The sequence below is a fragment of the Etheostoma cragini genome, chromosome 3, assembly GCF_013103735.1.
Source record: "Etheostoma cragini isolate CJK2018 chromosome 3, CSU_Ecrag_1.0, whole genome shotgun sequence".
Classification (NCBI taxonomy): domain Eukaryota; kingdom Metazoa; phylum Chordata; class Actinopteri; order Perciformes; family Percidae; genus Etheostoma; species Etheostoma cragini.
The window spans coordinates 25568400-25579115 of NC_048409.1; the positions used below are offsets into that span (position 1 = coordinate 25568400).

Genomic DNA, 10716 nt, shown 5'->3' on the forward strand with positions numbered 1-10716 from the left:
GGGGGGGGGGGGGGGGGGGGGGGGGGGGGGGGGGGGGGGAGTGTGAGATAGTGAGTTGTGTGTGCAATGTTAGCGTCAAAATGTCACAAGGCTAGCTCTTTTTTTGTAGGCGTTAGTTAACTTTTCCAGTTCCAATATTTTAGATCTTGTCAGAAAATGTGACAATCACTAACCACTTTACTTGTCACTAATCAATATTCTTTAACATTAACAATGAATTAGATTACTCTGCAATGGTTATCTTGTAGTAATAAACCTACAAAAAGATGTCACCCAGACATATTGCATGCCTCCTCTAGCCCATTGTCTTTAGCTGCCAAGATAACCCACCATACGCAACCTGTTCATTACCACCATGTCGATACACACAGCTAATGTTAGCAAAAGAAAAAAAGTTGAACATCTAAAGACATAATATTTTACTCAGGAGATGGTGAAGACCAAAACAGAGCTGAAGGTAAAGTGAATATTGGTTTGCTGTTAGATCATTAGTGGACGGCACTTTTCAGCACTTTTTACCAAGACCAACTAACAATAGGCAATAGACCTGGAATACGGAGGACACACGGGGTAATGTTGAGATCATTCCTGCGGGCTGTTCTCCTAACTTAGAGTCCCTCATTATCCGATGCCGCCCTTATTATCTCCTAAGGGAGTTTACCTTGGTCGTTTTCACACAGGCGTACATCCCACCACCCAGTTATCTGCAAATGCATCAATGACATTGTACTGAGGACTACTATAGGGACCTTCCTAAATCAGAAGCACTGGGTTAAAGGGGGAAGTCTGTGATTTAGATGAAAAAATTTAACAAGAACGTTCTATACATGCTTTGAGAAAAACTCCCCTTCTGAGGAAGTACCATAGGCCTAGGACCGATGTCTACTAGTAATATCCAAGTTTAATGTGTGAACGCAAAAGGCACCTGGAGCTGATGACATCCCCTGCTGAGCTCTCAAGGTGTGTGCCAACCTACTGGTGGTATGTTGGTGTTTTAAGAAGATCACCATTGTCCCTGTCCCCAAAAAAAGACTAAAGCCCCCTGCCTAAAGAACTACCGCCCAGTAGCACTCGCCTCCACCATCATGAAGGTACTTTAATCGGTTAGTCAAAATCTTCATCTATGGACCAACCACAATTAGATTACCTGGACCTGAGGAACACGTGAGAATTCTGTTGTTTATGGCTCTAATGTCCATTTTTACACTGTCCATTAATGGACCAGACAAACTTGCTTTTTGACTTGCATGTCGCCTCTCAAAGACTTGAGGCATGTCAACACATGTTTTCACCTGTTCATTAACTTTCTAAAATCAATCAGCACTGTCTTACTGAGCATGGGAAACTAGATGACAGACACACTGGGTTAACAGGGTAATGTTACACCCTGTACCTACCGAACACATACTCACACACACACACATAACACAGTGTTACCTCCTCTTGTACACCACTAACGGAAGACAGCCCCCACCCCCCTTCCCTTCCTTTGAGTGTGTTCCAGCTCCAGGCTCTCTTGCAGGGCTATAACTCATACGTCGCTATAGTCGCCACAGTATACTGCACTTTCTGCTGGGGCACATATAGAGGGGCACAGTTAGTGTTTTTTTAACGGCTCAGCAGAGAGAGGAAGCCGAGAGGAAGTGTGTGTGAAACAGGCACACGGACAAGAGAGGACGTTTTCTACTGAAGGCGGTAAAATAAATAGAGATGGCAGCCGAGGAGAAAATGGAGTAACGTGACGCAATGAACCCAAAGAACTTCAAATGGAAAATGGCTGTTTCCAATATGTGATCTGGAATGAAGGCTCTGAGATTGGTGGCAAAATTATGAAAATTCAACAGAATGTATACTATACTATCTGATTTTAACCTGCCCAAGACACTGCACATAAGATGCAGGCTAACCGACTAAGAAGACAGAGAGAAAGGGGGAACAAAGATGAAGTAATGCAGTGAGAGTAGGTTGTCTTAAAAAAGAAAAATTGAGAGAAAGAGAGAGAGAGAGAGAGAGAGAGAGAGAGAGAGAAAATGAGATGTCTGGTGCCAAGAGAGAGCTCGATACTTCTTCTAAAGCCTTCACTACAGTATGTTTTATTTATGTGTTCCTTTGCTGCTCTCTGCCAGACTGACTGGCTGCTTGCTTGGCTGAATCATGAACTTACTGACAGAACAGATGAAACACTGACTGACTGGTTGGATGAACTTGATAGCCAGCTAGCTAGCTAGCTAGCTGGCTGGCTGACTGACTGACTGACTGACTGAATGACTGACGGACGTTTGATAGCAAGTCTGTTTGCATCTGAGGCTCTAAGTATCATATTTTGTAGACACTGGAGGTTAACAACCAACTCTTTCTTTATCGAGTTCTGCATCAGTGTCCTTTCAGGATATTAGATTTTCATCATGCACCTTTGTTATGACCCTGACACATATTCTGGACTTCCCTGTGCCAGAAACAAAGGTTTTTCTGGGAATGTGTGGCTGTTATCACGAGTTCTGTAAGAATTGTACTAGTGTAGTCACGCCCCTCACTGGCTTGGTAAACCCTTCCAGACAATTTGTCTGGATTGCTGTATGTCAGGACTGATGTTTGATCTTAGGTGTGAGTCCTAATTAGGGCCTCAGCGCCGAAAGCGCCCAAGGCCCTATTTAAACTGAAGAAATTATTATTATTCCTTCTTTCTCTCCTTCTTTCTTTTTCCCGGCAAATGAATTGCCTTTTGGAGGGGCTTAAAATATTCAAAAACTCACAAAATTTGGTAGCGCATCAAGTCTGGAGAACATTAAAGTATTTTAACGGTTTCGGTAATGGCCCAGAAAAATGGCTCAGTAGCGCCCCCTACAAATCTTTTAAAGAATTGAGCCCCTGCATTATATTTATTGTAGACACATGAAATTTGGTACACATATGTAGCATGTCAAGACGTACATAAAACTCCATTGGCTCCATACTCTAAACCAATAGGTAGTATGGGTTTTGAATTCTGAACTTCAAAATTAGTGTGATTTTGGCCTTTTTCACATGTCGTACTTTAACAAACCCCTCCTAGAGATTTTATCCAATCAACTTCAAATTTGGTCTGTGCCATCTTAAGAAGTTAAATATGAAAACGTATTAAAAGAAAAACTTTTCGTCATAGGGCATGGCTGTGGCTGGGCGGCTATTTTGTGCATTTCACCATGGAAACAGGAAGTGGGTGTAACTTGACCTGGCGGCCATTTTGAGTGTTTAGCGATGAATGAGAAAGTGGCTGTAACTACAGTGTACATTGTAATACCTGCTTGAAATTTCCCACAATCAACAAGAGTCCAGGCCTAAGGACAGATACAGACCAATATTTACTTTTGGAGAAAGCGCCACCAACTGGCAACAGGAAATCCGCCTTATACGACAAACATCATTCGATTTACATGAAATTTATGTGTGGTCTACATTTGATAGTGAGCGTTCCCTATACTTTAACCATGCCCACTCATTCAGGCCACATCCTCTTTTATACCATTGGAATATTTTAGGGTTGAATGTGTACTGTTTCCCTCCCTAACAAAGAGTGGTGCTGTTCACCCTAATATCTGTGCTTTCTCAGTATGCTGCGTTGCAGGTGGTGGACCGGTAAATAAATGGCGCTTACTTTCAAATGTCACCTACTGACACCTCAACTCCTGCTTTTTCCTGATTCTAACCAGACCATGCTATGCTGCCTGGTGATCATCCATAATCGTCCATTGATGTACATTGATGTACATTGAGTATCTTAATGTAAATATCTTCTGAAAGAGTAGTTCCGCTGTTAGCTGTAGGGGTAGGAAGGAGTGATGTAACAATGCGTGAATCAGTTAAAAAAAGATTTAAATGTGAGATTACAACGGGTTGGCTAGGGCGTGAAGCAAGCTTACATTCAGCAGGTAATGTTATCTGGCTTAAACACAAATGTTAAACAGTGTATAGTGTGACTGTATTTCACTGGAAAGGATTTAACACCAGGTTGTACAACAGTAAAGACACAGAGGAGAGTAGCTGCAATTTGAGACAGCGTGGACACTGATCACACACATTTCCTGGCTCTCCTTCTCCATAAACAACATGAAATCAAGGAGAGGGTTAACTTTTCCTGCTACAGATTTCCAGCCGTGGTCAGAAAGCACAGGGGAAACACTTTGTTTTTTGGAGTCGATACTCGCTCCAAAGTTTATCAAGTCACTTTCATTCTCGCTCTACCACAGTCTTCATGCACACACACACATGCCGTCCCTGCTTTTCTCTTAAAGAGATTGATGCACACACCGACGAAAAAGTATAAACTTCAGGCCACTTTCATAGGCTACTGAAAGCTTCACATGGAGCCTCAGCAGAAGCATAAATCCCGCTTTAGGCAGTGTCCTCATGTAGGATCCTACTGACCTGAGGGTAGAAGCTCCTTCTGAGCCTCTCTGTGCTGGGCTGGTGTATCTGGTACCTTCTTCCTGACCTTAACAGGGAGAAAAGGCTGTTACCCAGGTTTGGAATACGAGAAATGTGCGTACATCACTGTCACGTTTCATCTTTGTTTACACATTTTCTTCTTGCTGTTCTTTTCCTTGACTTTGGGCACGTCTTGTGTTTGATTGTGTGGTGTTTTTCTCGTTTGACTTTGTCGATTGCCTCTGTTGTTTGACTTTGCACATCAGTTCAGTTAAATCATTTGCATTCATACATAACTTTATGCCAACTGAAAGAACATGCATTAAACAGTAGTGAGGACTTCAGACAGATGCAAAGTCAGTATGCTAAGAAAAAAAAAACTGTAACACCTTTTGGCACAAACAGAACTTCATACAAATCTACAAAAGATATATTTCACCTTTTGTCCTAAATATGGAAAGGATGACTGTCTCTTATAGACAATAGGCTACGCGTGTCAAAACATTTAACTCTAACTATCTTGCAAATTAATTGCTTTCAATTACTTACAGATTCACACCTTCATTATATTTTGTGTTGCGGAAAGCAAGCCACATGTGTTTCAAAGCCTGATTCTTGCATTTGGACCATTAAAATTCAGCCCAGCTCTACGCTTTTCATCAAAAACAGGCACACTGCTGTCTTTTAGCAAGGTGACTAAAGCACTGCAATAATTAGCATGAGAAACCACTCAAGTGCCATAGAGTGCTGATTTCATGCAGTGTTGACCTGCTCGCTGTGCCAAACAAGCAAACTATAAAACAAAAACACAGAGGCCATCTGCATGTGTTGAAGCATGTCTTTATCCACCCTGCGTGTATTGTCAATCTTGAAAACCTAACCTTTATATTTTAGCTTAGCTGTCATGTTCCCAGATTGTCAAATAAATAGAGGTTTCTGCATTATAACTTTTACATTAAATGTCCTTTCATTTTTACCAAACGAGTGGAACTAATGTAGCTGGCAAAAGTCTCTTCTTCTTCTTCATAATCAAATTTGCTCCATTAAAATGCGATCTATGATCTAAGCCAGCATTTACAATCATTTGTGATTGGTTAACATGCCAAATGCATACAACATAACATCCCAAATACCAATGTGCGCCTACTTCATTGAATTCACACTTAAGCCCTGAATAAAACATTGTAGACAGTTATTAGGCCCCAATTGCCAGAGTATCACACAGATTTTTACATTAGTGAAATCTAAAATTCAGAAATCCCTCAACATGACAAAATCATTTACTTTGGAGATTTAGCTCTTAATATTACACCCAAAAGTTACTTGCCTTAACATAAGTGGTAGCAATCCCTCTAATATGAAGGTCTGACCAACTCATGCTATTGTTAGGTAATGCCTATGTGGTGGAAATACATCATCTTTGTGAAATTTTTCTGCAACACAAATCTGCATGTCAAAGCTGGTGCTGATGTCTGTCGACCACACACACACACACACACACACACACACACACACACACACACACACACACACACACTCCAAGAACCTCTTCCTCCATTCTACAATTATGTACAAAGTCCAGGTGCAGCTCCAACCTCCAAGACCTACGCTCCAGGCAAGCCACTCACATCACAGCAAGGCTGCCCCACATTTCTTTCACTTATCTGGGGTAGCTGAGCACAGATGGCCCCCTGAGAGAAGTGCAGATACCAGGTTGGCAGGGAGGCTTTGGGGAGGGCTGCTGGCCGCCAAAATAATTACCTGTCACACAGGGGTGACAGTTTGTGGTGAGAAGCAGCATGAAATAAAGTAGTCTTCTTATTCCCACTCTCTAGCTCTATTTTAATTTACTGCACTCTTGTTCGCCTATCTTCAACTCATTGCACTTCCTGTTGCTGCGCTGGTCTCTCACATTTATCCAACATTTATAAACAGATGTCAATCATCTGCCCGGCTAGGCAGGCTTACACATGAAACAGTTCAGCAACTACACGATAGAAGTATGATGAATAATACACAAAATAAAACACAGAATGGATAACTGCTTCAAGACTTGTGTGTATTATGAAACAAACCTCACACTTCCACTTCTTTCTTTGGAACAGAGTTAGACTTTATTTTGTGTAATTGTATAATATAATGATGGATACTGGTTTTTAATGAGCCGGACTTCAGTCACTTTTTGTGTGTGCATACATGCATGAACAACCTCACTATCAGAAGTAGCAGGTTAACTGCATCCAATCACTATGACAATAAAGAGATGAAAATACAAGTCTTAAAAAAAAAGTTTACTTCCAAAACCAAAAATATGATGACATGTACTATGACTTCTGGTTAGAAATAATGAAAATGTGAAAGACAGACAAATGAACTTCCTAGCCCAGCCTTTCGCTGCTTGGCCGGTTGCTATAAAGCAGCATCAGAATTTCAAGATGCTGTTATCTGACGTAACCGGTTCTTCTTGGAATTCTTGGATTCACATAAAAAAGTGTATGTTTAAAAAAAAAAAAATTAAATTAAAGATATTATTGACTTGCACAAATTTTTATGCTGTGCAGTTCAAACCTCCTGATATCAAAATGCAAAATCTTACAATTAAAAATGTAAGATTTTCTTTTGACAAAATATCCCAAATGGAAAGCAGCCTTCTTGAGCTTTCAGACCTTTCAAAGTCCTGCTGACGAATGGAGTGGAGGATGAAGGCATGGAGCAGTGGCAGAGGACAAAGGCAGCGAACATTAATTTCAGCTTGCATGCACCTCTCACACAAAATAAACACTACCTGTGATGCTTGGCCCCATGCCAGCATTCAAGGAGAAACAGCCAGGGAAAAAAAAGAATAAATAAATCTCTTTTCATCAGCCCATGTCACACTGCTCCTCAGGGCCGCCACATTAATCAGTAAACTTTCACTCAGCACCAACACTTAATAAACATCACACAGCTCACCTCACCTCAGGTGAAAATAATGTATTTCCTACAGAGCCGAGCAGGGATTAGGGCCTTCAATGGAAGAGTTGCATTTGGGAAGCCCTTCAAATGAAGTAAATTCAAATCAAACACCACATACAGTAAGTACCTAACCTCCATTATATTGTTGTTGTTGCCATACTTTTGTATACTCTATATTCAGGGTTAGCATTAGACAGTTTAAGTTGGACCCTGACGACTTGGTGTGGTAATGTAATAATCAAGACTTTTGGTGTGATTTAAAGTTGATTTGAGTTTAGATTTTTGACTTAGAGGTATACGTTAGTGTTAAAAGGATAAGGTTAGAGGAGGGGTTTGTGTATTTTTACTAGGGTTGAGGAGGCTAACACTAGTTGCTAACTAGCTTAACTTTATTTTATACATTTATTTTTAGTCAGAATACAGATATACAAACGAAGAAGGAATTTTTAAAAATCCATTTTTTTCCTCGGGTCAAGTATATAAACAAAACCTAGGAGCTTATACATAACAAAATTAACATTTAGAAGAAAGTAAAATAGCTAACTAGCTTAACCATTCTCCTCATTCGTAGTGAAGAACCCACCAATATTTATCACCCAGTCTGCAGCTTTACCGTCTTTTAGCTTATTTGTTTCTTTTACAGCCTGCAACTTTACTTGTACTCAGGAGGTAAAAGGCCGTCCATTAATTAAAGGGTCGGTGGTTTGATCCCTGGCCCTTGCACTCTACACGTCGAAGCTACCGAACCCCCAAATTGCTCAGACACAGCCATGTGTGTGTGGTTGAGTGTGAGTGTGAATGGTTATCTCCCCTGCAGCCTCTGCCATCAGTGAATGAGTGTGTGTGTGAATGCTGGCTTGTGGTATAAAGCCCGTTGAGTGGCAGCTAAGACTAGAAAAGTGCAATGTAAATGTACTCCATTTACCATTGTTTACTAACATGGTCAGTGTGACAAGTTTGTTCTGTGGTTATATGCAGTATTGGGTATGTTTATATTTGGCAAGATTTCCAATGTTCGTAACTGTATGTCTCGCATGTTTATGCCCTGTCTTACCCAGGGGAGTGTTTCAAATAAAAAGTTGTTCTCAGTCGGCATACCTGCTAAAATAAAGGTTAAATATACCCTCCTGTCGTCCTCGGGTCAAATCGGACCCAAACTTAAAGAAGTTTCTATATCAGAAATTTGGGGTTCTTTCAACCAAATTGTAAAACATAATAACGTAGATGGTTCACAACAACGCACTTCACAATAAATAAATGATCAGTTCACTACTTTCTTTGAATGTGGGTGTTTTATTCAATTTTACAGCATGTAAAGAAAAATGTATAATAGAACATTGAAAAACGTAGCAAAAAAGGTAAAACAAAAAAGACAAAAAGTGACAAGTACGCCAGGATAATATTCAAAAACGTCAGGAAAAGTAGGAAAAGCTTTAAAAAAACGTCAAAACGGCACAGAAAAATATTAATATAAAACTTGACAGAAAAACTTAAAGTTGCATCATGGTCGACGGGGAAGACAACATGAGGGTTAATAAATAAATGGACGCCCGGATAGCTCAGTTGGTAGAGCAGGCGCCCATATAAAGAGGTATAATTCTCGATGCATTGATTTCAGCCTGTGGTCTTTTGCTGCATGTCTTTCCCCCCTCTCTTTCCCCTTTTATGTGTCCTGTTAGGCCTAAAATGCCCAAACAATAATCGTAAAAAAAAAAGTTAAAATAGTACATGTGTTGTTTAAAGCTTATTGGACTGCTCCAAATTGGCCAAGTAATGGCCATTAATCATTTTCAGGACGCTTTTATTTTATTTTTTAGATAACATTTCAGCATGGGATGAGAGAGGAACATCGAAATGCAGCAAAGGGCCACAGGTTGGAATAGAACTAGCAACCGCTGCAGCAAAGACTGAGCCTCTGTACATGGGAAGCACACTTAACCAGGGGAGCCCATGCACCCCAGGATGTTTTTTTATTTATAAAAACTATAAAATATCCCAAAACTGTGGTTTTTCAAAAACAAATATACAACGTAGATCAAACCACATGCAGGTGGCAGGGTAGCCCTTGGGACCTCATGGGATCTAGCCTTGGGCCTCCCCAGCTTGCACACCCACACCGCTTTTGGGATTCAGTGTAGTTTAACCATATTTAACAATGCTGCTGGTTTACTTTTCTTTCCACCCAGAGCCAAATGTGACCGCCTTGTAATTGCTTCCATACTCCTCCTGCAATGTTTAAGTGTAAATATGTTAGAATGGCCGGTTGCGCAGGCTGCTCCGCTAGAGAACATAGGCTCCTACGATAAACAGGATTTTTCTTTGAACCCGACGCACCCGCCGTGTGTGTCACACACATACTTTAGGAGGCTTGATGGATTTTACCCAGATCATAACTCCCTTTACTAGGAAATAAATAAATAAGATTCAATTATGATGCAAGGCCCCTATACATCTTCCAAGACACTTTGGTCTTGTGTCTTTTTTTTTCAGTTTGAAGGCATGTAGCTGCTCTCTCTGAGGCCCTCAACAACATTGGTTTGGCTGGAAATAGCCGTCTCCTATTTCCCAAAATTACCGCCGAGGGTGGATGTTGAAAGCCGTTTGAAAAATAGCACCTCTCATTTCTTTGTCTTTCCTGAAACAGGACACTTAAAGGGGAAATGTGGCATGGTTAAGTAGAGTAACTGCTTGTGAAATGTGTACGCCTCAGTTAGGGCTAGAAACATTCGCTGCTAATAAAAAAGTAGTGACATTTTGTTATCATTGGACAACTTCGATTACCTGTGCACCCTTATTCATTCCATTTAAAATCCTCCTCCCTTCACCACTCTACTTTTCAGAAACCCAAGGTGTTTTATTGAGCGAATGTGTTACGTTAACATCTTTTAGAAAGGTGACAAATCCAGCTCATGCTTGTAGGCCCCAAGGACACAAATAAATGCTTTTGAGAGAGGATGACAAAGGGTTGACTTCTTTTCTACAAATTCATTTCTTTCTATGCTTTAACTGTTGCACTCACAAAATGGAGTCCATTCATAGTCTATCTTGAAAATTAGCCGGTTGGCTAACACTGCACTTTAAAAGATACATCTGTAAAATAACAGAAAAGGTTCTGGCTGCTCGTTACTCTGACTTTGTCAAGTATATAAAAACCTGAAAGTATGTGTGTAGCTAAAGTTAAAATACAGAACATTTTGTTAGGCATCTATAAAGTTTGTTCATAGAAAGCAGTTAAACTTCTGAAAACGTGAAAAAAAAAAAAAATGAAAAAAAAAACAAAGAAATACAGTGGGTACGGAAAGTATTCAGACCCCTTTAAATTTTTCACTCTTTGTTTCATTGCAGCCTTTTTCCAAA

The 10716-nt window shown here is 40.4% G+C and overlaps 1 long non-coding RNA gene across 2 annotated transcripts in view; it reads right to left on the minus strand.

Annotated features, from left to right (window-relative positions):
* The window catches only part of LOC117942474, a 50530-nt gene that overhangs the window by 28974 nt on the left and 10840 nt on the right, over nucleotides 1-10716 (minus strand). Inside the window, exon 1 of one of the 2 annotated variants that reach the window (XR_004656131.1) lies at nucleotides 4405-5546. The exons of the other annotated variant lie outside the window; for it this stretch is intronic. This is a non-coding gene — a long non-coding RNA (uncharacterized LOC117942474). Of the gene's footprint in view, nucleotides 1-4404; nucleotides 5547-10716 lie in introns of those variants that run through there. 2 annotated transcript variants of the gene reach the window in all.